At 43.9% G+C, this 25,872-nt stretch overlaps 1 long non-coding RNA gene across 2 annotated transcripts; it reads right to left on the bottom strand.

The window, feature by feature from the left end:
* Positions 1–5,043: 5,043 nt before the first annotated feature.
* LOC135578964 (uncharacterized) lies at positions 5,044–21,525 on the bottom strand. 2 transcript variants are annotated; one of them, XR_010471081.1, is made up of 2 exons: positions 20,301–21,525; positions 5,044–7,164 (listed from the first exon to the last, which is right to left on the bottom strand). It is a non-coding gene; the product is annotated as an uncharacterized LOC135578964 (long non-coding RNA). The 2 variants fall into 2 exon arrangements; XR_010471080.1 differs by lacking the exon at positions 20,301–21,525 and adding an exon at positions 11,301–12,903.
* Between the last annotated feature and the right edge of the window lie 4,347 nt (positions 21,526–25,872).

Below are 25,872 nucleotides of genomic sequence, written 5' to 3' on the forward strand. Positions count from 1 at the left end.
CTTCCTGTGTAACCTCATCTGGGTGTTCCTGCTCCATGGGGGGATTGCACTGGATGAGCTTTCCAGGTCCCTTCCAATCCCTGACATTCTGTGATCTGTGATTCTGTGATATGAAAAGTTTGAATGAGAAATAACAAGCTAGAATTTAAACACACTTTTCAGTTTCATAAACATCATAAGATGAATCTGTATATTATTTTTACTTTCTGTTTGTATGCTGTAATAGCAGATTTCGTTGTGTGGGCTGGTTGTGTATTTATTCGGATACAGTTCCTCTGCGCAGAATTGAAATAGCAATTTTATCCATCTCTATCTACCCCATAAGTAGAGAAAATTACAAAATAATCATTTGTGGATTATACAGGTTATTCACATAATTATGACCACATGGTCATCATGGTGACAGTCCAGAAATTATCGTCTTTACATCTAACCTTCACTTAAGAAGTTCTGCACCATTTTGAAATTACCAATGCTTGAAATTAAGTCTCTGTAGATACAATAAACCTTGAAATAAGATGCAGACACTCAGGAACAGAGGAATCTATTGCATTAGGGGGAACAAGATGAGTGGGGTAGGAGCAATAAGGTTTTGGAGGAGAGAAAAGTTAGGGATGATTAAAGGTGGATTTCATGATTGCTCTTCACATTACCTGTGTAAACCATATTGCACAGAGCAATTAGAAGGTTGTATCAACATACAGGAGTTGCATGTACGACTGTAAAGAAACTCTGGTTTCCCTGAAACAATCAGTTAAGGCTTCACCTCCCTTGATGCTCAGGGGGTTCCTGGCTCAGGACATGGGATTTAGGTCTAAGAGCAGCAGCTCAGGTCATGCTACATATCACAAGACTTCTGTGGTGCACAAGAACTGATCACTGATAAACAACTTAAACGAGACGAGCGGAAGGAGACAAGCAGGCAAAGTACCCAAATGTCTCATCATCCCGGTCTGAAGTTTCTTTGCAAAGGATTCAAACAGGGTTTTACCATATAAAGTTGCATTAGGCAAAGTCAAATTTTTATCAGATGGTGATTGCTCATCTGTTTTATTTACAACAGCATCCTGGCTTATATCAGCATTAGTGTGGCCAGCAGGACCAGGGCAGTGACTGTTCCCCTGTGCTGGGCACTGGGGAGGCCAAACCTTGAATCCTGGGGTCAGTTTTGAGCCCCTCACACCAAGAAAGGCCTTGACGTGCTGGAGTGAGTTGAGAAAAGGGAACGAAGCTGGGGAAGGGGCTGGAGCACAAGTGTGATGGGAGCGGCTGAGGGACCTGGGGGGTTCAGCTGGAGAACAGGAGCTGAGGGGAGACCTTCTGATCTCTGAACTGCCAGGGGGGTCGGGCTCTGCTCCCCAGGAACAAGTGACAAGAGCAAATGGCCTCAAGTTGCACCAAGAGAGGTTTAGATTGGATATCAGGGAAAATTTCTTCCCAGAAAGGGCTGTCGGGCATTGGAACAGGCTGCCTAGGGCAGTGTTGGAGTCACCATCCCTGAAAGGGCTGAACAGATGTGTAGATGAAGTTCTCAGGGACATGGGGTAGTGCCAGTGTGAGGTTAATGGTTGGACTTGATGATCTTGAGAGTCTTTTCCAACTCAAACGACTCTATGGTTCTGTCATCCTATGATTCTTTCTTTCTTGTTACCGAAGGCGGCACTAGCAGAGGCTTTCTGCATGTGTGCAGGCAATCTTTTTTCCCTCAGGGGAGAGAAAAGGATGTTTTAAACTGGATTAAATGGTCCCATGCCCTGGCAGAACCTGGATATGGCTGAGGAAAGAGCAGATAAATGGTAGTTGATCAAGAGGTGGGTTTTGGTCCTCGTCTTCACGAGAGAATTGTGAGGAGAAAGGGGAGAACAGTAATGCTTTACGCCCTGGAAAGCAAGGACTGACCATGGTCCCCTGTGACAACCATGCTCAAAAGCTTTTGGATCATAAGTGACTGTTTTTGAAACACTAAGATACTGAAGTGGATTGCATCAAGGTCACAGAAGTCTGCCATTTGAATTTTTCATAGTGAACATATAGACATATATATCCATGCATATATTTCCTCTGAAAAATGCCCTTTTGGGATGAACACAACACTTCCTGAAAATGGACAGTTGGGACAAATTATGCCCAATAAAATTTCATTTTATTTTACATTCATAAATATTTTGCAGAATATTCTCAAGGTGGATTTACGCCACGTTGTCATTTATTGTAAACAAGGTGTTTGTTTTGTGCAGAGTTTCTGAAGGCTGTTCCTAAAGTGGTTCGGGCTTTAAAGTGTCTGCAGTGAACAAAAATTGGGTCACTTTTGTGCTTTCTGAAGACAAGGGAACTCGGTAATTTCTAAGAATTATTTATTTCCTGAATTTACTCGTTGTTGTTCCTTCTTATCTGGTAATTGTTTGGCTAAGAAGTTGAAATGGACGAATATGTCTTTTTGCTTAAGTCAGTGGAAAAAATCACATTAGCAGCGATGAAGTGAAATGAGACGTGGTGACAGTCAAATCATGCGTATAACGTATGTGGGAAAATGCCGCTGTCTATGGGCCTCGTTGTTCCTGCTGTGCCAGGACTAAGGACGATGGATGCTCTTGTCTCATAGAGCTCAGCAGAGAAAGGAATGAGATATTGTCCTGTCATGATTACTCCAGGGCAGAGAAAGCTGAACCATGTTCAGTTCAATATTCAGTGTTGTTTCTTGCTTTGCCAAACAATTCTTGGGGGACCGAAATGACTCAAAAACCTCACTGGAAAACAAAGCAAACCAAAATATTTTTATTTCTTTTTTTGTAAGATAGTTTAACATGGAAACTGGATTTTAGATCCTCAGTGTAACAAGGTATTTTGTTCCAGATCATTGTAAAACAAAATTATGAGCTTTGAGTATTCAAAAAGACTTTGTCTTTTAACATTTGTTGGCGTTTTTTATTAGTTTTGATTTATGGCAATGGTAAGAAATCTCCTGGTGGAGTCTCTGGTATATTAACTGCTGAAATGCAGAAGGAACACAAGTATAGGAAGGATTCCCTTTACCCAGTTACTCCAGAGCAAAGGATGCTTAGCAAGAGGGAACATCACATCAACAAGCTAAATGTGAACTTCTGTCTTGTTTTATATATTTTATTTTTCCTCACATTGTGGAGCAAGTAGATAAATATACTTGTTCTGCACTCATATTTTTGACAGGAATTTTTTGAGGTACTTAGCAAGACAGTTTTCTGAACTTTCTTTTCCTTTTTAAGTTGTGGGACTATCTCCACTTATGTGCTGGTTTTCCTGGGCTTTTGTTTTGTTTTGATTGGTTGGCTTTATTTTTAATATGGCTGGTTTTATTTTTTCCCTTGGAAAAATAAAATAATAATAATTTTTTTCTTTTTATTTAAATATAAAAAAACCCCCCAAACTACCTCTTGAAATTTTTACATTCAAAATCCATAATCTTTGAGGTGCTGTGAGAATCTCATTATGTACATAGTACAACCAATTAAATGATTACAGAGAAAACAAACAAGCAAGAAAATCTTAACAAATCTGAGAGGGTAAACTGGAAAATGAAAGAGCATCCACATACACACTCACAAAAAAAAAAGATACAGTAGTTGATGGGAATGGCAGCATCGATTTCCAATACTCAACATTGCTGATGCTGTGCATTTCAGAGGAGGGAAAACTGGAAACACTGTATTGGGTGAACTGTGTAAGACAGGAGTCACCGATTGTCACTATCTCAATTTTTGGTTCCTTGGGAAGCCTGCAAGCATATATTTTAGGCATCTGTTTAAATGGGACTAGAGCACAAATCTCTTTGTAAAGCAGGATTGATTTTAAGCATGTGTCTCACTCCATCTGGAGACAAGTAAGAACTGCTGGGATGATTTTTCCATCCCTTCTTTCTGCTGGACATCATTGCTCTAGACAAAGGTGTTGGCTTTGGCTTGTCAGCAAAATCAAAACGAAAACAGGTTGAGAGGATATTCTGTAAAAATGGATTTAAAGATAACGGGCGTGCTCCTGGATAACCCCAAGAGCCAGGTCCTTGCATGGCAAGAGGGTTTTGGGAAGTCATGGGTGCTGGCTGAGCATAAGCTGCCATGTCTTTGTCATGTCCCTACTTTGCAGTCGCTGCCAGTGCTATAGGACTGTAGGATGCTGTAGGACAGCATCCTCACAGCTAAACTGAGGGACTGTGGTCTGGATGATCGGGTAGTGAGGTGGACTGTGAACTGTCTGAAGGGAAGAAGCCAGAGAGTCGTGGTCAATGGGACAGAGTCCAGTTGGAGGCCTGGATCCACTGGAGTGCCTCAGGGGTCAATACTTGGGCCTGTATTATTCAATGTATTAATCAATTATTTGGACGAGGGAATAGAGTGACTATCAGCCAGTTTGCTGATGACACCAAGCTGGGAGGAGTGGCTGACACTGGAAGCTGTGCTGCCATCCAGAGACCTGGACAGGCTGGAGAGTTGGGCAGGGAAAAATTCAATGAAATAGAACAAGGGCAAGTGTAGAGTCTTGAATCTGGGCAGGAACAACCCCAGGTTCCAGTGTAAGTTGGAGAATGACCTGTTGGAGAGCAGCATAGAGGAAAGGGACCTGGGGGTCCTGGGGACAGCAGGGTGACCATGAGCCAGCACTGGACCCTTGTGGCCAGGAAGGCCAATGGTACCTGGGGTGGGTTAGAAGGGGGTGGTCAGTAGGTCAGAGAGGTTCTCCTGCCCCTCTGCTCTGCCCTGGGGAGACCACACCTGGAATATTGTGTCCAGTTGTGGCCCCTCAGTTCCAGCCGGACAGGGAACTGCTGGAGAGAGTCCAGTGCAGCCACCAAGATGCTGAAGGGAGTGGAGCATCTCCCGTGTGAGGAAAGGCTGAGGGAGCTGGGGCTCTGGAGCTGGAGAAGGGGACACTGAGAGGTGACCTCATTCATGGTTATAAATATATAAAGGGTGAGTGTCAGGAGGATGGAGCCAGGCTCTTCTCGGTGGCAACCAATGATAGGACAATGTGTAATGGGTACAAACTGGAACACAAGAGATTCTACTTAAATATGAGAAGAAATTTCTTTCCGGTGAGGGTGTCAGAGCCTGGCCCAGGCTGCCCAGGGGGGTTGTGGAGTCTCCTTCTGTGCAGACATTCCAGCCCACCTGGACACCTTCCTGTGTAACCTCATCTGGGTGTTCCTGCTCCGACGGGGGGATTGCACTGAATGAGCTTTCCATGTCCCTTTCAACCCATGACATTTTGGGATTCTGTGATTTCTCTAGCAGAGATACAGCTCCTAAGTACCATGCTGGAACTGTTGGATCTTCAGTTCGGGCTGGTTTTTATTTTTGTTGGACCGTATTTCCAGACAACATTTCCTGCCACGAAAAAGGGAGCCAGAAAAGCTGAGGATTGTGTATCTTAATGTTCTCTTTGCCCACTGTGTTAGGATGCTCTCGCTGCAAACCCCAGTGCTGTACCATGCAGGTGGACCTTGCATAGATGTGGTGTTGCTGCAGGGCAGTGCTGAGGCTGAGAAAACCCAAGCTGTGTAGAGTGGAGATGCAGTGAAGATATGAGATGTTAAAAAGAAATCCCCTTTTGACTCATCTCCAGGAGCTGTTTCAAACTGGGAGCATTTTGCCTGAAGTACTAAGAGACCTCTGGGGATTTAGGACTCTGACATGTGGCATCTCTGCTCATGCGGTGGTTAAGATCCATGAGCTGTCAGTGATGACACAGTCCTTGTTCATTACGAGTTGTGTATTTGGCATGAGAGAAAAACTTGAGTATATTGGAAAAATTTGTTTTTTGACCTGAATTTACTGCACCTTTTAGATTCAGTAGTGCCAGCAAACCCATGTTACTTGTCTTTTAGAAAACCCCAATGACATGAGATGGGGACCTAATAGCTGGTGTCCTTTGTTCTGTCTGTCACACAGATCCTGGCCAGACTGGCACTTTGTGTGCTGTCAACCTGTGTGTCTGCATCTTCCAAAGAACGTTGTCCATGGAGACCTGGCAAAAATGAAGTTGTGCCCCAGTGCATCTCCATAGTGAAAATGCAGGGATGGGGAGCATGTGACACTCCATGGAGCATCACTGTCCTGTAGAAGACACATTGATCGGGACACACTGATGCTGGTCCTTGTTCTGTACAGCATCCATTCCACTGATGTTCTGCACAACATTCTCCACCCCATCCATCCAGCAAAATATCAGGGCATCCCAGATAGTGAACATAATGAACTTACATTGATATATGTTTGTTCATTTATTTATTGATAGCTTTGCACTTCTTTTTGCTCAGGCGGGGACAGAGAACAACTTGCTGAGGTGTATGTCTAAAGTTAGGCATCTAAATTCATTGACTGGCTCAGGAAACAGGTCAGGGCCTGTCAGCAAAGCCATGTTCAAATTATTTGGCTGGTTTTCTTCATTTGCTGCAGTGTGGTGTGGATGGGAAGATTCAGAAGATACCTTGCACGAAGATGTATGAAGTGATGTGTGTGTGTTGTGGGCTAAGTGGCTATGGGCTAACCTTCACCCTGTAGAACATGGTTATTTGTAGCACCTTTTTGCATTAAAAAATAATTAAAAAGACACGTTGACACAGTGTGCTTTCAATGAAATGTTATTCTTGTTCTTGATCACTTTTAAAAAAAAATTAAATACAAATTACTGGGACTGGCAATGCTCAGCAAAGGGGGTGTGTGGATAGACATTTGGTAGGGAAGGGAAACAAAAAAGATTGTATGTCAAGGCCCTGCAGATCCACATTGACTTAGAAACCTGCTGAATACTACAGAGCCAGCAAGCCTTGTATGCTACATTTTGGGCCTGTCGTAATGCTGGAGTAGGCACACGTACGTGTCCTTGCAAGGGCAAGCACCCTTACAGTGATGCTTATTAAAACCAAAAACATATTTCAAACCTTTTCAGGTGGTTCGTCCTCAGATGATCCTCTGGAGATGTTCAGAGGGGCAGCAGATCGCTCCAGGAGGAATGGATGGGGTAGAGCTGAGGTGTAGGGAGGCACATCTTCCTGGCTTGATGTTTTCAACACTGCTATAGCTGGTTGAAGGGGACCAAACCTCCGAGGAAGATGGGCTTGGTTCCGTTTGACCAGCCAGAGCAGAGCATAGCTCCTGACCACATAAGTTGCTTGGCTTCATTGCACTTTACCTGCAAGTGGAATTAGATATGTTAGATTGATTAGTTAGAAGCACTGATGCTTACCACTGCCAAATGGAAAGAAAGATGGTGCAGAGCTTAGGACATTGGTTTAGGAAACCTCACCACTTTCCATCTTAGACGACTTCTGATATATCTATTTTCACCAGGAACTGGTCCCTACACACGGTCCATGTGATGTCCCAGTTCCTGGGTGAGCATCTGGAGCAGGGTGAATTTCTCACAAATGCACAAGTTGACAGTATTTCAGGCTGGGGAGCCGAATTCTGGGTCCCTGTCTAGATATTTCATGGAGTCTGAGTTTATCTTGGTATCTGGTCTCAGCTCATGAGCCTGGGAGTGGATAACGAGGAAAGTCCTCTGAAGCTTGGGAGATTGGCATCTGCTCATCTTGAGCCACAGCCGCATGTGTACGGACTAGAGTTGGACCAAGGGTTGGACTCGATGATCTCTGAGGTCTTTTCCAACCCAGTCGATTCTGTGATTCTGTGATTCTGTGGAGATTTCTCTTCATATAGCTGCTTTCTTCCTGCTGCTTTCTCTTTCTTTTTCCTCTTTATTATTATTATTATTATTATTATTTAAATTTAAGTAATAAAAAATAAAAGGAAAAGCAAGAAGGAGGAAAGGAGGAAAGACGCCTCCTTTGTCTATTGAAGTCACCTGCCAGTTGTCAGTCAGGCATCACTTTTCAGAGTGCCGTCCCGAGCCCTCCAGCTGTACCTGGGACTCCCACAGAGGAGACAGCTGCCGGCGACCACGAGCAGCAGGGAATGGGGCAGCTTCCAAACAGGACAAAAGCAGCATTTTTCCAACCCTGTACATAAGCCCCTTTCCATGTGCATGTGGTTTTACAGGGACCTAATGCATTTTTTTCTGAGATACATTTTATTTAGGAGTTTTTTGGGGGGGTATTTGTGGTGATTGTTTTTTTTGCCCCTAACAGTACTCAGTCTTGGGAGGAATATTAACCTGAGTAACCTCAGGACTCCTCTGCTTTATTCTAATTTCCTTTTTTTTTTTTATCAGGGCTATTCATTAGCAAGGCAACCTCAGCAGTATAAATTCCTTATTCCCTATGTAGGTATCCACGTTGCTGCCAAAAGAACAGCTCAAATAAGCATTCAGCCACTATTACTATTGGCCTGTTGCAATAGGACAAGGGGTGATGGTTTTAAAATAAAAGGGGGAAGATTCAGGCCAGACATGAGGAGGAAATTTTTTGCAATGAGGGTGGTGAGAGCCTGTCCCAGGTTGGGCAGAGAGGTGGTGGATGAACCATCCCTGGAGACATCCCAGGCCAGGCTGGACGGGGCTCTGAGCAACCTGAGCTGGTGAAGATGTCCCTGCTCATGGCAGGGGTGGCACTGGATGAGCTTTGAAGGTCCCTTCCAACTAAAATTATTCTATGATTCTATGATATTAATTTCATTCAGTCTCCCGTAGGACTAGACTGTTGCAGCCTTGATGGAAGTGATGAACACTTAAACCTGTCCTTAAGCTATTTGATAATTTTACCTTCAGTCCGAGCATGAATGGCCCAACCAGATGATGGAGGGAGGAACAGAGTTAAAACAGCGGCCTTGACCTCCAGCCAGGCTATAATTTTCCCTAAACGTCAGTCCTGTGTCTGCATGACTAGTCTGCATTATTTCTTCTCATGTGTCCTTGCAAGTGTGTGCCTGTAACTTAATTCTGCCCCATGCTGTGCGGCAAGAGTTAATGCTGATGAGTTAATGCTCCAGTGGAACAGGCGTTTGCAGGCTGGAGACAGCTGCAGAAAGTAAATGAGGGATGGGATTCCACTCCAGATTTAAACCCCAAATTCATACAGTCAGTCAAGACTAGGGACAAGTTCAGCTGACCAGCCAGAAGCGTTGGCTTCATTTGCCAGCACATAAGCATCTGGCACCATCCGAGGAGCCACAGAATCATAGAATAGTTTGGGTTGGAAGAGACCTTCAAAGCTCATCTAGTCCAACCCCTGCCATGAGCAGTGACATCTTCACCAGCTCAGGTTGCTCAGAGCCCCGTCCAGCCTGGCCTGGGATGTCTCCAGGGATGGGGCATCCACCTCCTCTCTGGGTAACCTGGGCCAGTATTTTATCACTCTTACTGTAAAGAGAGTCTGAGACAACCACATGTGTCATGCAGGTATGGCATAAGACATACCTGAAGAAGAGAGAGAAGCCGGTCAACAATCCTTAAGATGTCTCCAGAGTTACTAGGAACATATTTTTAGGCAGCTAAATGAAATCCAGATCTCCACAGACTACAACATTGTCAAAGTTTTAGAGGTAAAGTGTTCACTGGATGAAGAAAACAAGTGTTGTGTTTGAGACACGGGCAGTGGGTTGCTCAACAAAGCTGAGGAGAGAACAGAGGTCAGGATTCACACCCCAGCCTGCTGTTTCCAATGTGTGCCCATTTATTTTTTCCCATCTTTCCAATTTATTTTGCACAGTTGTTATGATTAAACAAAAAAAGATAATTTTCCTCTACTCTGTTTCTCTTCAGACTTAGTCTACATAACCTAAGAGTGAAATCCGTAGAAGAAGGACAGGATGAAACAATGTTTGACAAGCACCTTCTTGAGTTACATCTAGGAGACCACAGGGTTTGGGTCAGATGCAGAAGCCTTGGTTTTGATTCAGACTGAAATTTTGCAAACCATCTTGGTGACTGAGGAAGATAAATGTCATTGGTTTCAAGGTCTATATTGGTATATTAAATGATGCTGAGATACAAGCACAGGAACTCAGTGGTTTCTGCTGTGTTTAGCACAGTTGTTGGCACAGTTTTGGCCTGTGTTGACTAGCACTGACCCCAACAGTTCCCAAGCTCAGGTTGGGAATTAGAACATATCAAGAACCATTCCCAGTAGGGAGTTTGAAGATGACCATCTGTTTAAGAAAGTGAGACAGCTGAACAGTTGTTTTTTTGCCCATTGGTTTGATAACAAGAACACAGGTTCTGGCACCACTTAGAGAACTAATAGTGGTGTAGACAGTGCAAATTAGACTCTTAGATGCCAAAGCCTCTTTGGAGTATGAGGCCGAGCAATGGCCTCATACAAGCTGCTGGGATATAAGCTAGTTGGCTCCAGTGTTGCCTACAGCAGTGTGTGTCCAACCTGAACTACAGAACCGGCCCAGAGGTCGGATGAATAGAATCACAGAATCACTGTGGTTGGAAGAGACCCTCAAGATCATCGAGGCCAACTGTTAACCCAACACTGGAACTACACCATGTTCCTAAGAACCTCATCTATGTGTGTTTTAAACCCCTGCAGGGATGGTGACTCTACCACTGCCCTGGGCAGCCTGTTCCAAGTCATATATGGGTATGAATTTGCTGAATGACTGCACGTACCTGCTAACAGTACCACTCATAGCAGGGTTAAAATTAAGATGTAATCATTAATCTCTGCAGCATAGACATCTCTTTGAACCTCTAAATACATCAGGTTTGCTGAGGGTATTTTGGGGTGGAATTCCTACAATTTTCCAAGGGAAATGAGGGTATGAAAACTTCTCAAAATCTTGACCATAATGCCAGCAACTGTCCCCATCACTGCAGAGCTTCAAAATATTTCCTAAGTGCTCTCTTAAAACAAATTAGACTGATTGAAAAGTGCCACAATTTTGAATATTTGCCCTAATGGGTAACAAGGTAATCTGTTAGAAATGGCTTGAGGTCTTCAGCTCCTAGGAACAGGATATTCAGGGTATTCTGGAGATATCTCCAGGCTGTCCTAGGTGGGTGAAAGGCAACTAGTCCACTTGTCTTGCAGTTTGCAAAAGAATATACTGAACTCATTGCTACACGGTCTTATCAGAGCAAAGAATTAAACAGTGCTCAGAAGACATAGGGGTGTTTGTGTACATGGCAAGACTATCCCAAATTACAACATATTTAGGAAAACAAGTCTGTAATTTTTGAAAGGGCTGCATGCCTGCTTTTGTCTATAGTGTCACATTAAATAAGAGGCAACTTTCTGCAGCTTGTTCTGTCTATTACGGTGCTGAGACAGTGTATTGAATTAATCATGATCAATCCCCTACAGCAATTCCTGTATCTGTAGCATTCATTTTGAACTTAGTAAAAAAGATCTTGTTTTGACTTACTGTGAGTAAAGAGGAGAGTTTTGCAACTGATATGAGATCTAGATCACATTCAGTCTTGCTCTTTGCAAGCCGTTCCTGCCCAGTGCTGTTTACTTCTTTCTCCATGTCACTAAATCAGAAGCGTTTTCCACCAACGCAGAATGGATGACAATAATTGAGGCTATCTGCGATGTAGTGATTTTCAGAATGCCCTTGAAAACCATTTTCAGGACAGTGTAAATAAACTTTTGTTTAGGTGGAGCTTATAATCAGATGGGTGATTTTTCTGGAGAAATATATGCGGAGTACATCTTTGTTATCAAATTTGCATGGATCCAGGAGTTTGCATCCTTTTTAGACTTGCAGATCCTTATGTGGTTTCCGTGGGCACCGAGGCCACTGTAGACTGAATATAACCTGCCTGACTGCATTTGACAAAGTCAAATTCCAGTAAAATGCAATTACAGAAAAGCATTTGTCTTGCAGTAGCTGGAAGCAGAGAACACTGGCGATGTCTCCCTGAAACCACACACTTCCTTACATTCCATAGCAGCCTAATCCCTATGGGGATATAAAGAAGCATGTAATCTCATAAGAGAAGTCTGGATGGTGACCAGGACAGCAGGACAGCTGTCCATCCTCCACTCCTCAAGAGGCAACGTTGCTCTTAAGCAGTGTTGCAGAGCTGGGGGTCTGAACCTGGGTTCCTCTTGGGTCTGAGCTGGGTTTCCTCTTTGAAAAATACGTGGCAGCATAAAAACCTGTAATTTTGCTGGTGGCCTCAGTCAGTTTGGGGTGGTTTGGAGATATATTTTCAAATGGTTCAGATTTTGCACTGCCCATCATTTGCAAGCACTGCCATGTGTGCCATTGCAGAGTGACGAAGGCTGGAATCTCATGTGCGCGCATGGAGGTCCATGTTCGGCATGTATTGGACTTGTTTTCATCACCCTGAAATCTTGAAACACTAGAGTCTGCTGTAAAAAAAAAAAAAAAAAGGGTCATATAGAATCACAGAATCATTTTGGTTGGAAAAGACCTTCAAGATCTTCGAGTTCAACCATTAACTCAACACTGGCACTAAACCATGTCCCTAAGAACCTCATCTACACATCTTTTAAACACCTCTAGGGACTATGATTCAGCCATTTCCCCGGGCAGCCTGTTCCAATGCCCGACAAGATGAGAAGTGATAAACAGAGTGTTCTTCCCTTTCATTTTATTATTATTATTGAGGCAAGGCCTTGAGGATGTGGCTGAGAAAAGCAGCCACTCATACATGCACGGGGAAATAGTCCCTAACCTGGAGAGCTTTCTGGCCAAGTAGGCAACACTTTCAAGAGCAGACAACAGCTCACTGGAGCCTGGCCAGGTTGTTCAGAAACAAGCTTTTAAGTTACAGAATCACAGAGTTGTTTAGGTCAGAAGGGATGTCTGGAGGCCTCTTGTGCATCTCTTGCCACAAAGTAGGGCCAACTTAGGTCAGTTTGCTCAGAATCCCAGAATGTTAGAGACTGGAAGGGACCTGGAAAGCTCATCCAGTCCAATCCCCCTGCTGGAGCAGGAACACCCAGATGAGGTTACACAGGAAGGTGTCCAGGTGGGTTTGAATGTCTGCAGAGAAGGAGACTCCACAACCTCCCTGGGCAGCCTGGGCCAGGCTCTGCCACCCTCACCGGGAAGAAGTTTCTTCTCATATTTAAGTGGAATCTCTTGTGTTCTCTTTTGTACCCACTACCCCTTGTCCTACTGTTGGTTGTCACCGAGAAGAGCCTGGCTCCATCCTCCTGACACTCACCCTTTCCATATTGATCCCCATGAATGAGTCACCCCACAGTCTCCTCTTCTCCAAGCTCAAGAGCCCCAGCTCCCTCAGCCTTTCCTCACACGGGAGATGCTCCACTCCCTTCAGCATCTTTGTTGCCCTGCACTGGACTCTCTCCAGCAGTTCCCTGTCCTGCTGGAACTGAGGGGCCACAACTGGACACAATATTCCAGGTGTGGTCTCCCCAGGGCAGAGTAGAGGGGCAGGAGAACCTCTCTGACCTACTGACCACCTCCTTCTAACCCACCCCAGGTACCATTGGCCTTCCTGGCCACAAAGGCCCAGTGCTGGCTCCTGGTCATCCTGCTGTCCCAGGACCCCCAGGTCCCTTTCCTCTACACTGCTCTCTAATAGGTCATTCCCCAACCTATACTGGAACTCAGCATCATGTCTAGCTGAGTTTGAATCTCTCCAAGGATGGAGATGCCTCAGCCTCTTTGGGTCTCTGCCCCAGGGTTTGTCTACCTTCGTGGTGAAAAATCTGTCTGCTGATATCTAATTGGAATTTCCTGTGTTCCAACTCATGTCATGTCCTGGTACGCCTTTGAGAGGAGTTTGTCATGACACAGAGGTCAGGACATATGTATGGATTTCTGTTTTTAATGACAGAAATGACCTGCAAAAGTGAATCACAGGGTATCCTGGTGTCCACTCCTATATGAAGTCTTTGATTTGGGGCTATTGCACACTCTTGTTCTGAGTGGGGAAGATTCGTAAAGATTATTTCTTTCTAAGTTGAAGCCTCTCTGAGGATGAGAAAAGGGACAGAAGTAACAATGATACTAGGCTAGTGATACACAGCTAGTACACACAAATATATAGGGTAGAAAAAGAAGATAAGCCTTTTCCCACGTCTTCTCTTCTAAAAGAGTCAAACAAATGAGGAACAGTCTCAGCACTAAAATCTAGGTGGGAAGAGCCCCAAGATTTCAAGGAAACACAAAGGCTTTTTAAAGGCAGATGCTGGTGAGAGGATGCTGGCTAGGCACAGACTCCAGAGAGCAGAGCAGCACATCTTCTCCTCCGAGGTTGTATGTCTCCTTGGAGCGTGGAGGCCTCTCTCCCGCCTCTGTCACTCTCAAGGTGTTTTATTGTGTTTAAGAGGTTGGGTCATGGTTTGTCTTCATGCCTACAGGGCTCTCCATCCTTCCCCGTGGCAGAGGTGTTCCCCTGCATGATGCTAATTCAGAAAAAGTCTCTTTTGGAACTTCCCCTGACATGGCTGATTTTTCACATCTCACACGTAAGCACCTCAGTTTTTCTACCCTTGCTTTTTCTTTCTGTCAGTTACTCAATAAATCTCTATCCTTACATGATGTACATCTATAAAAGAGTTTAGGATGGAAGTCCATCCCATGGCATTGCTCATCATAATGCTCAGTTGGGGCTGATCTGGTCAGTAATCTACGTTTTTACTTACAGCCAAATTTCAAGGACTAAATAGCTTGTGGATATGACAAGGCATGGAAGGGGGATTTGTATAGAGTCATAAGATGACAGAATCATAGAGTCGTTTTGGCTGGATAAGACCCTCAAGATCATCGAGTCCAACCATTAACCTCATTCTGGTGATAAACCATGGTCCTAAGAACCTTATCCATGTGTCTTTTAAACAACTCCAAGGATGATGACTCCACCACTGCCCTGGGCAGCCTATTTCAAAGCCTGACAGCCGTTTCCATGAATAATTGTTTCCTAATATCCAGTCTGAACCTTCCTTGTGTGTTGGGAGGAAAAGTGATGCTGAGAGGTACATGGCTGGTCCATGGTGTATGGGAAGCTCACAGCAAAAGAGTCATATTTCTCTCCTGAGCCTCATCTTGGACCCTGCTTCTGTATCTGTCGACAGTGGAGAGGCAATTACAGATATTTGTAACAAAAATTACTTTGCTGAAGCAGTATTTCAGGTTTCAGTTATCACAACATTTGACAGGGAACTTCCTGGGACAGGTAATAGCTGCATCCCTTTAAAGAGCAGCAATCCAGCAGAACTTGGAAAACTTGCGCTATTTACAAACACAAATTCGTAGTTCATACAACATTAGTAGTGTTTCTTTTCCATGGATTTAGAGGTTGCTGAGTCTAGGAATGGTTCAGATTTATTTTCACTTTCAAATTTCGTGATCCTGTTATTATAAATGCTGCTGTAAGTAATTCTCCTCATGTAAAAAGACTTACTGAGTGCAGTGAACAGATTGGTGGCTTTTGGGAGGAGCTGCTTGTTTGTTTTAAAGCAAGATAAAGCAATTCTGTGATTTCTAGAACAATTAATGACAGGGAACTTCATGAACTCAGTCATTACTTCATTGATGTCAGTAACTGATACAAGCAAGTGAATAAGAATTTCAGAGAAATACGAGTCATGCACCGACTGATATTGCTTAAAAGTCCACATGATCAGGAGTGGTGTCTCATTTGCATTATATAGAGATTTTTAAACCAAGGGCAATACAGGTGCTAAAAAGGCCCCCAGCCAAACATTCCTGTTCTTTATTTTCTTAAAACGTAAGACAGACCAACATTATAGGAGCATTTATTACATTTTGAGTTAAGATTAAGAACTCAAAAGCTAAGTCTTGTTGACATCAGGGTAAAACTCCCAGAGATTTCAATAGTGCTGTGACTCAGTCTGTGGGTTCCCACTCTTTTGGGTGCAGAAATCTGTTTACACGAGTTATCAATAATAATATATGAATATATGTTACTTCCTAGGCCAGTTAGCCCTCATGTGGATCTGTGTGATTTTTATTACTCATTATTATAAGCACTTAATCAGGTAGATAAAACAAACCCTGTTTCGTCTCTGTGCTGCATTTGGTGTTGCAAACAAGACTGGAATAGGGGCTATAGAAACAGCTGTGTATTTTAAGAGATTTTCTCCAGTAAGGAAAAAAGGTACTTTTCCCAATGAAATTCAATTTAAGCTTGCAAAGTGCCCCCCAGAGCTCTGACCCCAGATTTCCTGCTTCTCATTGCCATTGAACAAAAGTTTTTGATTGCAAACTTGTACGTGCCAGGCAGGGAAGCTGAGGCACAGCAGAGGGAAGTGGAAAATGGGATCAGTACCAGGTTTCTAGAATCCTCATCCCATTTGCTGTCAAGTACATGACTGTACCTTTGTACACATGGCTATTAGGCATGACAGAGGAGAGTAAGGAGGTGAGAGTCACCTAATTTGTTGGGTATTGGACACACAGAAGTTGTATGTCCAATCACGGTAGCATCTGGGCAGCACTGACAAGACACACAGGTACCATCACAGACTGGCATTGGGAGCCTGGAAGCTTAACCTAGAGGAGACCGAGGGCAGGAGGAGGGGATTTCCATTCCTAAAATGGAAGAAATGGAAAATTGCTATCTAGAAAATAGAGAAGGAAATAACACCTTCAATAAAATTCATTATTTTAATAAAAAATTTGGCCTAAAGTTGAAGGGACTAAATATATATATATATATATATATATATATCTACATATAACATTTAAAGAAAAGGATTAAAGAAAAGGGAGGAAAAATCTTATGCAGACATGAATAGCAGTCATCTTTAGCAAAGCTTTTGTTTTGATTCCTGACTTTTGCTAAGCTGTCTAAACTCCCGTGTTCTTACAGAAATGCCAACAGCTCTTATCCAAGATTACTCCTTTCTGAGGGATTTCCTTTTTGCTTTTTGTTCTGAAATAAGCTGAAGAGTTTTAGAGCACAGAAGTTTTGCACAGATTAATTTTCCAGACTAATTTAATATATATTTTGTCCTTCAGTTAATTATAAGGTATGTTTATAGGTGCTTACTAAATTCTCAAGCCATCATATGAATTCTGGGACCATATAGTCAGTTCTGAGTAATTAACAATGAAACAGACCTAGTAATTTAAAAGTTCCTTGTTTCCAAGCATGTAGGTAGGTGAATATTCCTTATTTATACACATTATTTGGTACATTTTGTGGGTTGGGGTTTTAGGCAGGTGAAACTGGGATTGTACTGAAGTTACTGAAACCTAACTTGAGCAAGATTTGTATTAAATTCAACGACTTGAAGGGAATGAGACAGTTGCAGTCGCTTACTGGGTCGACTTGCCAGAAAACAGTTATGAGGTTCAAGAAAAAAACAACAAAAAATGTGCAGAGTGAGGAAACATGGATTTGGAAATTATAGCTAAATTACTAGAAATTAAGGAATGAAATGGGACACATACATAAATGTAAAGATTCACAAGAATGACAATAAAAACCTGCGAAGAAGGAAGCCAATAGGGCATAAACGCATGAATTCAGAGCTAGTATCTGGCATTTTGACTACCCAAGAACACTATGTTCACTGCAAACAACAGAAATGCAAACTAAGAGCCAACAGATCATGCCTTTTTGAGCCTCTGAGAGTAACCCAATCGTCTGAGGCATATCCAGAGCCACATCTGTCCATGCCTGGCATGAGGAAGAGAAGGAGGAAAGAATGGGACAGCTGTCCCCCTGGGGTCACTGGGATCGGGATGGTTTGCCACCGAGGACAACATGGGAGGTGATACTCCCCAAACGGGCTCTATAACATGCCTGGTATTCGTGCACTCACTCTTCTGGGCTCTTTGTCAAATTTCTTTTTCCACTCTGGATTGCAAGGTGGATGTTTTCCTACGAGCAGTTGTCACTGGGAGGATGGAGGCTGCTTAGCCTGTCTACACTCACATGTACAATGAAGTGTATTGATGTGGCGGCAGTGAAAAGAAGGGAATGGGTAAATAAGAGTCATTCCATTGACTTAAAAGCAATAAAAAACCTCAGCGTGAGAGCTAAAAGGTGTAACAGTCCCTCTCCCTAATTCTTCTGAGTGCTCTGCTCCTCTCCACAGAAAGGATTTGAGCCCAAACCTTTGCAAAGTGGGAATTTACCACCTCATTGTCCCCCTACCTACATCAAGAGGCACCTTGCATGAGGCAAAAACTCACGTAGAGCCTTTTCTTGCTTCTTTTGCAAATTTTCTGTGGGACTGTGGGCAAATCACTTTGGTTAACATTGTAGCCCTGGGACCCAAATTAGTTGTCTGAGGGTATATTTGTGCAGCAGGGCTAATTAGTTTCATCTAAATGCTATCCTGACCACAGCTTCCAGGAAGTTTAAAACTCAGCAAAGCAAGTTTGCATCTGTCTGCAAAATATTGCCTGTGTCTCACCAGAGACTATATTTAGGAACTTGGGTTTTAGAGGTGTTTTGTAGGCCTGTGTTTTTCAAAATCTGGTGGGGTTTCATGAGGGTGTCTCAGAGTTTATTTGGTTTGCTCCGTATACTATGGTCATGAATTCTCTGCCTGAAGTAAGTGGGAATAAGGCCTCAATAAGCACCTCCTAGCATGCTGACATTTAGTGTCTTGAAAACGAGAGGTGCTAAGCATAGTACAAAGCTGGAGAAAATAAGTGAGTTGCCCAGGGTTACTTAGAAAGGCTGTGTCAGAATCACCAGAAGTCCTGGCAGTGTTCCTGTCCATCCCGCTAGTCTGATTTTCTACCACTTTTAACTCAACATAAAAAGGTATTCACATTATGGCTCCTTAAATTGTATTCTTTGCTTGATCTGGTCTAATAAATGGTGCTTTTAAACTGACATTTTGGCTATGGCTTAGCCCCATCATACTTTCTTTAGCCAGTCTGATCCTTCGCACCAGAGCAGAATAACTGCCCTTGAGCAAAACCTGCTCAACAATATTTCCCACTTATGGGTGGGGAAACTGAGGCACAGAGGTGAAATTGTTTGCCTGGGACAAAATAGAGAGCCTGTAGCAATACCCATACAGGTTCAGCTTGGTCTCCTTTGCCCTTTAGCTTTCCCTTTTTTTTCCATATCTTGAATGCAAGTGAAGTTAGAGAATAGTGCAGTTTAGGATAACTGCCCTTCAGGAAGCTGGTAGGATTTTTGCCACTGGCTTGAAAAGGTGGAGAATCTCCCTTGTCTTCTTTCTGCATCTAAGACTGTTTAGCTGGGGATTTTTGGATCACCTGGTATCATGAACCCCCTCTGCAGCCTGAGGTTTCTCCTGGAAGCCAAGAGGCACAATGGTGTGATCTGGGTACAGCCCTCGGCAGGCGGACAGTGCCCTTTTTCTCTAGTGTCTTTTTTGGTTAGTTCCTTCCCTCGTGGTCCAGCCACAGGGAGCTGGGGGGATGTGCTGAGACAAGAGGAGGATAAACCAATACTGGGCTCTTGACGGCTTCTGTCCTGCATTCCCAGTTAAAATAACCAGTATTGTTAACATGATTGGAATACAAGGAACCCATGGAGGGCAGAAACCCACAAAGAGGGCCCAGGAGTGTGTTGAAAGGGACCCATCTCTCTCCATTGACTCCAGAAGGAGCCAGGGTTGATTGTTCTCTTCATTTAGGCTCCTGATTTAGGGGTCTAGAGGTAACAGGGATGAATTTGCATCTCTGTATGCCTGTACTCTGCTTTCCATCTGTGAAATGGGGAAAGCACTTTGTTGCCTACTAAGGATTCTGGGGTGATAAATATATCAAAAACTACGTGGAGGTGCCATAGTCTAACAGCTGGCTTTGGTGGACAGGGAGGGACTAGAGGAAACGTGCTGCTGAACATTTATTTCAAGATGCAAAACAAAACTAGAAGGTTGCATCTGAACACCCTTTACAGTCAAAGGAAGCTCCTCGGGAGCAATCTGAGATTGCAGCACTTCCCAGGAGATGACACTGGCCCTCCAGCCTCTGCAGACTGGCTGAGATCCTACAGTCCCTCCTCAGTGGTCCCTGTATCCCCGGGGTCACTGAAGGTTTGCCTTGTGAGATGCGAGATCTGGCCAAGAAAGCACCAAACACCAACTCTTCTGCTCTTGTGAACCAAACCCTGTTTGTTGTTTTTTGTTATTTTTTTTAAGATGTTGCTGAAAATCAAACACACCCCCTGGTTTTGCCTATCCACAGCTATGACTCTACAACACATGCACTGTGAAGGGATGCTCCAAAGCCACAACCATGGGCTACATCCAGGCAGTGGGGGATCTTGGTACTGAGTGTGGGATCCTGTTTGGACAACAAGGGCATCACTCTTCCCTTTTCCATCCTCGCATCTCTTGCCCTGCCCAGACTTCCTTACGATGCTTCATGCAACCCTGTTCTCCCTGGGCTTGGCAATAAATATCAGCAATTCTCACATCGCAGGAGATATTGAACTAAAAAAAAAAGCAAATCAGACATTACCTCCAGCAAAAAAGCGGTCGGTTTCTTCATCCTCCTCTCCTGGGTTCTTTGTTGCTTCATAGCACCCCAGGGGTGTTATATGGGCTGGCATCTTCAACGAGCTGTGTTTTCCTCCTCTTCAGGGTTTCCCCAAGGAAGCAGGAGATGGTGTGGTCAGAAATGCTGTCCAGCAAGCAGCCTATGCCTGGGGTGCCCAAGAGTCCTTTAGCAGAGGCTGGGGCTAAAAAAAAATCCCTTGAAGCAGCTTATACTACTGACCCCCCCACGTGTGTGAGTGCGTGTGGGCAAGTGGCTATTTCCTCCTCTCCCATTCTCCTCTATACCACTGCCTCATTTTTTTCTTCTCCCTAGTATATATATACTTATATTTATTCTCCATATATCTATATATATATATTTATGTTTTTATATATCAAGTGCCTATCACCATATCGATAAACATTATTTGGAACCACTCTGACATCTTATTAAATTCCCTTCCCCTCACTCACTTTTCCACCATCTGGCCTCATTTCCCCCACCTTCCTTCCATTAGCATCCTTTGAACTCCCTTGATAGGTCTATTGCTAAAGAGTTTTCTACCGCTAGTTATCTCATCCTACTCAGGACAGACCAGCCTTCTGCAACCCTGGATTTTCCTCTGCCTCCCCTCTCTGCCTTGCTCTACCCCTGAGATGCTCCCCCACCATCCCCATGTGGTCCTTGCCAGGCTGTCACTGTCCCTTTTGTATCACCTACCCCCCCGCCAGCCCACCCCATCGCCCCGTCCTCCCACCTGCCCGTGTCCTTTACAGCCTGTGGCCATTCCCGTCCCTCCTGTCCACCTCAATCACCCCACTGACAGCGGCACGTTGAGTGACATGGCTTCAGCTGTCCCGTGCTGAGAGGGCATGTCTTGGTTTTATCCCTTTTTTCCGATGCTGCTGCTTGGTCCCATTAAAAAAACCAACCAACAAAAAAACCCCAAAACCCAAAAAACCCCCAAAACCAAAATAACCCCCAAAAATGAAAAGCAAAGAACCAAAAACAACAACGACAAAAAAACCACCCAAAAAAACAAAAACCAAAAAACAAGCAAAAACCAAAACCAAACCCAACCAAACAACAACAAAAGAAAACACCCCAACCAAACACAAAAAACCACCAAAACACACACACATAAAACAAAACACCCACCAAAACCCAAAAAAACTGCCACAAAAAAAACCCCAACATTGCAAACAACAAAAAATACCCCAAAAAACCAACCCCAAAGATTTCTAAGAACAAAGGTATTTATTGCAGGTACATCAGCTTAATATTTTAGTGGCCAGATGGATGCAGGAGAAGGAGGAGGGAGCTGGAGCTGGTCTGAAACTGCAGTAGGACTCTGGGCTTAGCAGACGTTGTTGGGCAGGACAGAAGGGGCTGGGTTTTTGCAAGCTGAGCTCAACCAGTTCCACAGGTCACACCGGTACAGCCACGTGTAAAAACAATGCCCTGGCTTCTCCCCACTCTGCTGTCTTTAGAAAATGCCATTAACCATAATTACCTTTTCTTCTCCATCAGAGCTGTTTAAAAAATAGCACCTCTGGGAGAGTGGAAATGAACATATTTGTATTGGTGGATGTTTGGAGAGAGGTTTTAACCAACGTCTTGTCTGGCAGATGATATTAATGGGGTGTTTGACAACTTCAGAGTGACTCTTGGGTCCTCGTCCCACCCTGGGAGAGAGAACTATCAAAGTGTTGTTTATGGCTGACAAACTGAGGCACAGGATGACACGCTCAAGTTCTTGGAAAGAGTTTATGGCACAGCAAGTACTTAAAAAGTCACACCCTTTGCTCCACAGCTAAACTAATAAATTAAATATGCCTGGCACAGTTCCCCGGCCCTGATGCCAAATGGTCCACATTGGTATTATTAGAGCCTCTTAAGCACCAAAACGGGGTTGCTGCATCCAGCTGCCTGTTGGGATGTGTCTTAGCCCACGGAAACTCCTGAACTGTGCCTGGAAAATGCTGCGAGAGAATAGTTGTCTCAGCTAAAACCATGCTGAGGATGTTCCTGAAGGGAGGATGATCAAGTTCCTGCACCCAGCAGCATTGTCTGGTCCTTTTACATTTATTTTAGGGCATTTCTGTCTCAAACAGTCTTATTTCAGGCTGTCTTTCACCATAGAGCCTGCTCTTTCTCTTTTGTCTCTGTCCTACTACTGCTTTTATTCCAGGTGGGTGTTCAAACCTCTGGAAGGGACTGCAGGGTTATGTGGTCACTCTTCTTTTAACATTAAAAAGTTTTCCTGCTAAAAAAGCTGAGTACATTTCAAAAGTATTTTTCCCCCAAAGAAGAAAAAGGACACTGGGTATCAATGTTTTGACAGAAAACGGGAAAAATGTTATGCACTTTTAAAGGGTATTTTGGTTTAGGTCTCATAAGGTAAGGAGCAGAGTGACAGGCTTACTTTTCAATTTGCTTCTTTCACTCTCAGAAAGCTGAGAATGTTTCCAAATGTTGATTATAAGAAAAGAAAAATTAAAAAAAGAAAAAAAGGGGAAAAAATGTGAAATGATGATAAATCACTTAGGAAGAATCGTTGTACTGGTCCTGTCAAATTTGGGACAACCCCCCTGGCCCCTTGCTCCATGGTAAACAACAATAGGATTAATTGAAAAAAAGGATGTATTTTCCCCTGAATTCACAATTGCATGTAACTATCCAAATTTAAAAAAGTATATTTTTTCTTTAAACATTTTTCTGGTGCTCAGAATTTCTTGGATAGTAGGAAGCAATGCTTATTTGATCAGCTTGTGAAAGAGAATAGATTGGTAAGGACCATTTTGTCTAACTAAGCAATATGAATAAATTACTTAAACCCCAAAAGCTCCCACTGTTCAATGCAATGTTTTCCTCGTATTACTTGTGTGTGATGCTACATGGATGATGATCAACGTGCTTCCCTATGGGCATTCGCTCCTCTGAAGCAACATCCAAGCCTGGGAGGGTGCAGCACACAGACTGGGGGCTGTTCAGCCCCCCAGAACAGCCTCCAGAGCTGGGGTGCTGTGCAGAATGGGGGGGTGCCCCTGTGATGTGACTTGGGGTGATGAGGGTGCTGCACATGTGGGTGTCACACTCTGCATTGGAGCCTCTGCAAAAGTCATCGGTGTTCAAAAGGGTTGGAAGTGGGATGGAAAGAAATGGGAGAACAAATGGACCTGCTGGAGAGGGGCCAGAGGAGCCCCATAAATGATCCGAGGCTGGAACAGCTCTGCTGGGAGGACAGGCTGAGAGAGTTGGGGTGTTCAGCTAGAGAAGAGAAGTGCCGGGGAGACCTGAATATGGCCTTTCTGTACTTAAAAGGGGCCGATAAAAAAGACTGGGATGGACTTTTGAGGAGGGCCTGTTGTGATGTTTTTAAACTAAAGGAGGGGCAACTCAGACTAGATATAAAGACATTTTTTTTTTTTGCATTGAGTTTGGTGAAACACTGTCCAGGTTGGCCAGAGAGGTGGTGGATGCCCCATCCCTGGAGACATCCCAGGCCAGGCTGGATGGGACTCTGAGAAATCTGAGCTGGTGAAGATGTCCCTGCTCATGGCAGGGGTTGGACTGAATGAGCTTTGAAGGTTCCTTCCAACCCAAAGTATTCTGTGATTCTATGTTTCTATGATTTTTCCACTCAGCCATTTGAAACTTAGCTATAATGGCGTTAGTGCTATGACATAGACAACTTGCTCCTAGGAAACACAACTGGAAAAGCATGATGGTCTTACCGAGGTGCTGGAAACAGAACCTCTCTGCTGTCCCTGAAAGATATAGCTGAATCAGGCTGATGGTAGCACAGGTGCAAGGTCACCATGGAAAGGAAGGAAAAGGGACAAGAACACATCTTGTGCATGCCAGCAACATGAGCTTGCAGCGAGGAGGCCACGACAGCAAGAGGATGCCCTCATGCCTCAGATTACCCACCTGCAGAAGAGGGAGAACGATATGGTTGACTTTGTCATTTTTCCACGTTCTGCATTTATCTTTGCATGGTAAGATCATATTTGGGTGGCTGGGGGCTGAAACTCTCCTATAACAGGCTGAGTAGATACCTGGCAGATTTTGGACATGGCAACCCAGAGGGGGATTTGGTGTCACTGAAGTGTGGCGGTGCCTGCAGGCAGTGTCACTTTCACCAGGATGCGGGGACAACAGCTGGGCACAAGCTGGGCTTGTGACTTCTCCTGTGGCCATGTGGATGCTGTAAAGTGTGGATGTTTTCTATTTTGAGCGGCTGATACACCTTGCAGTGATACTGAGAGCAGCAGTTCAGCTCAGGGACCTCACATGGTACCATGCAGTCATGAGATTAACCCTGGCTGGTCTGAAGTTTTTATAAGGTATCAGCCCTTTTGTTACGGAAAGAAAAGTGTTTTTTCCTCTAAATGCACCACCTTGGTACATTGCACACACTTGCCAATGGAAACTTTAAGAGCAAAATGGATGCTCTTCCTTTTTGCCTTAATTTTTTTTTTTCCCCTAAAATCCAATTACTTTGAAATAAGTTGAATACATTAAACCATTATTATTATTATTATTATTATTTTTTCCAAATGAGTCCTAAGTGATAACCTGTCGGGCATAAACTATCCAAACTACATTAACTTCATTTTTACTTTATTTTCATTCAGCACTTAAATATTCGCAGTGCTCTATGTTGATTACCATTCATAAAATAATCAATGTTATAAACAACTAGAAACTTGCCAGGTATCTGTTCTCTTGTAACATTTGAAGCACTGTAAGATTAACCAAGAAGAGACTAATTTCTGTGTAAGGTGACTGGCCTCAATTGGAATGAGAAAAACATAACAATCACTATAGAAAGGCATTTTGTGTAATTAATGCAGAAGAGATACCAAAATATTCTCTCTGAAGATTTCACCTGGTTGTTTTTTTAGGTGCCTCATGTCTAGAGTTCTCAGTGGGTACTTGTCTCTCATGTCCAGTTCTGGGCCACTCAGTTCCAGAAGGACAGGGAGCTGCTGGAGAGAGTCCAGCGCAGGGCAACAAAGATGCTGAAGGGAGTGGAGCATCTCCCGTGTGAGGAAAGGCTGAGGGAGCTGGGGCTCTGGAGCTGGAGAAGAGGAGACTGAGGGGTGACCTCATTAATGTTCACAGTATTACAGTATCACAGTAGGTTTGGGATTGGAAGGGACCTCAAAAGATCATCTAGTCCCTGCTGGAGCAGGAATGCCTAGGTCAGGTTGCACAGGAAGATGTCCAGGAGGGTTTTGAATGTCTCCAGAGAAGGAGACTCCACAACCTCCCTGGGCAGCCTGGGCCAGGCTCTGACACCCTCACTGAGAAGAAGATTTTTCTCAAATTTAAGTGGAACCTCTTGTGTTTCAGCTTGATCCCATTACCCCTTGTCCTATCATTGTTTGCCACCGAGAAGAGCCTGGCTCCATCCTCATGGCACTCACCCTTTATGTATTTATAAACATTAATAAGGTCCCCCCTTAGTCTCCTCTTCTCCAAACTAAAGAGACCCAGCTCCCTCAGCCTTTCTTCATAAGGGAGGTGCTCCACTCCCTTAATCTTC

This window comes from Columba livia, chromosome 3 (assembly GCF_036013475.1).
Source record: "Columba livia isolate bColLiv1 breed racing homer chromosome 3, bColLiv1.pat.W.v2, whole genome shotgun sequence".
Taxonomy (NCBI): Eukaryota; Metazoa; Chordata; class Aves; order Columbiformes; family Columbidae; genus Columba; species Columba livia.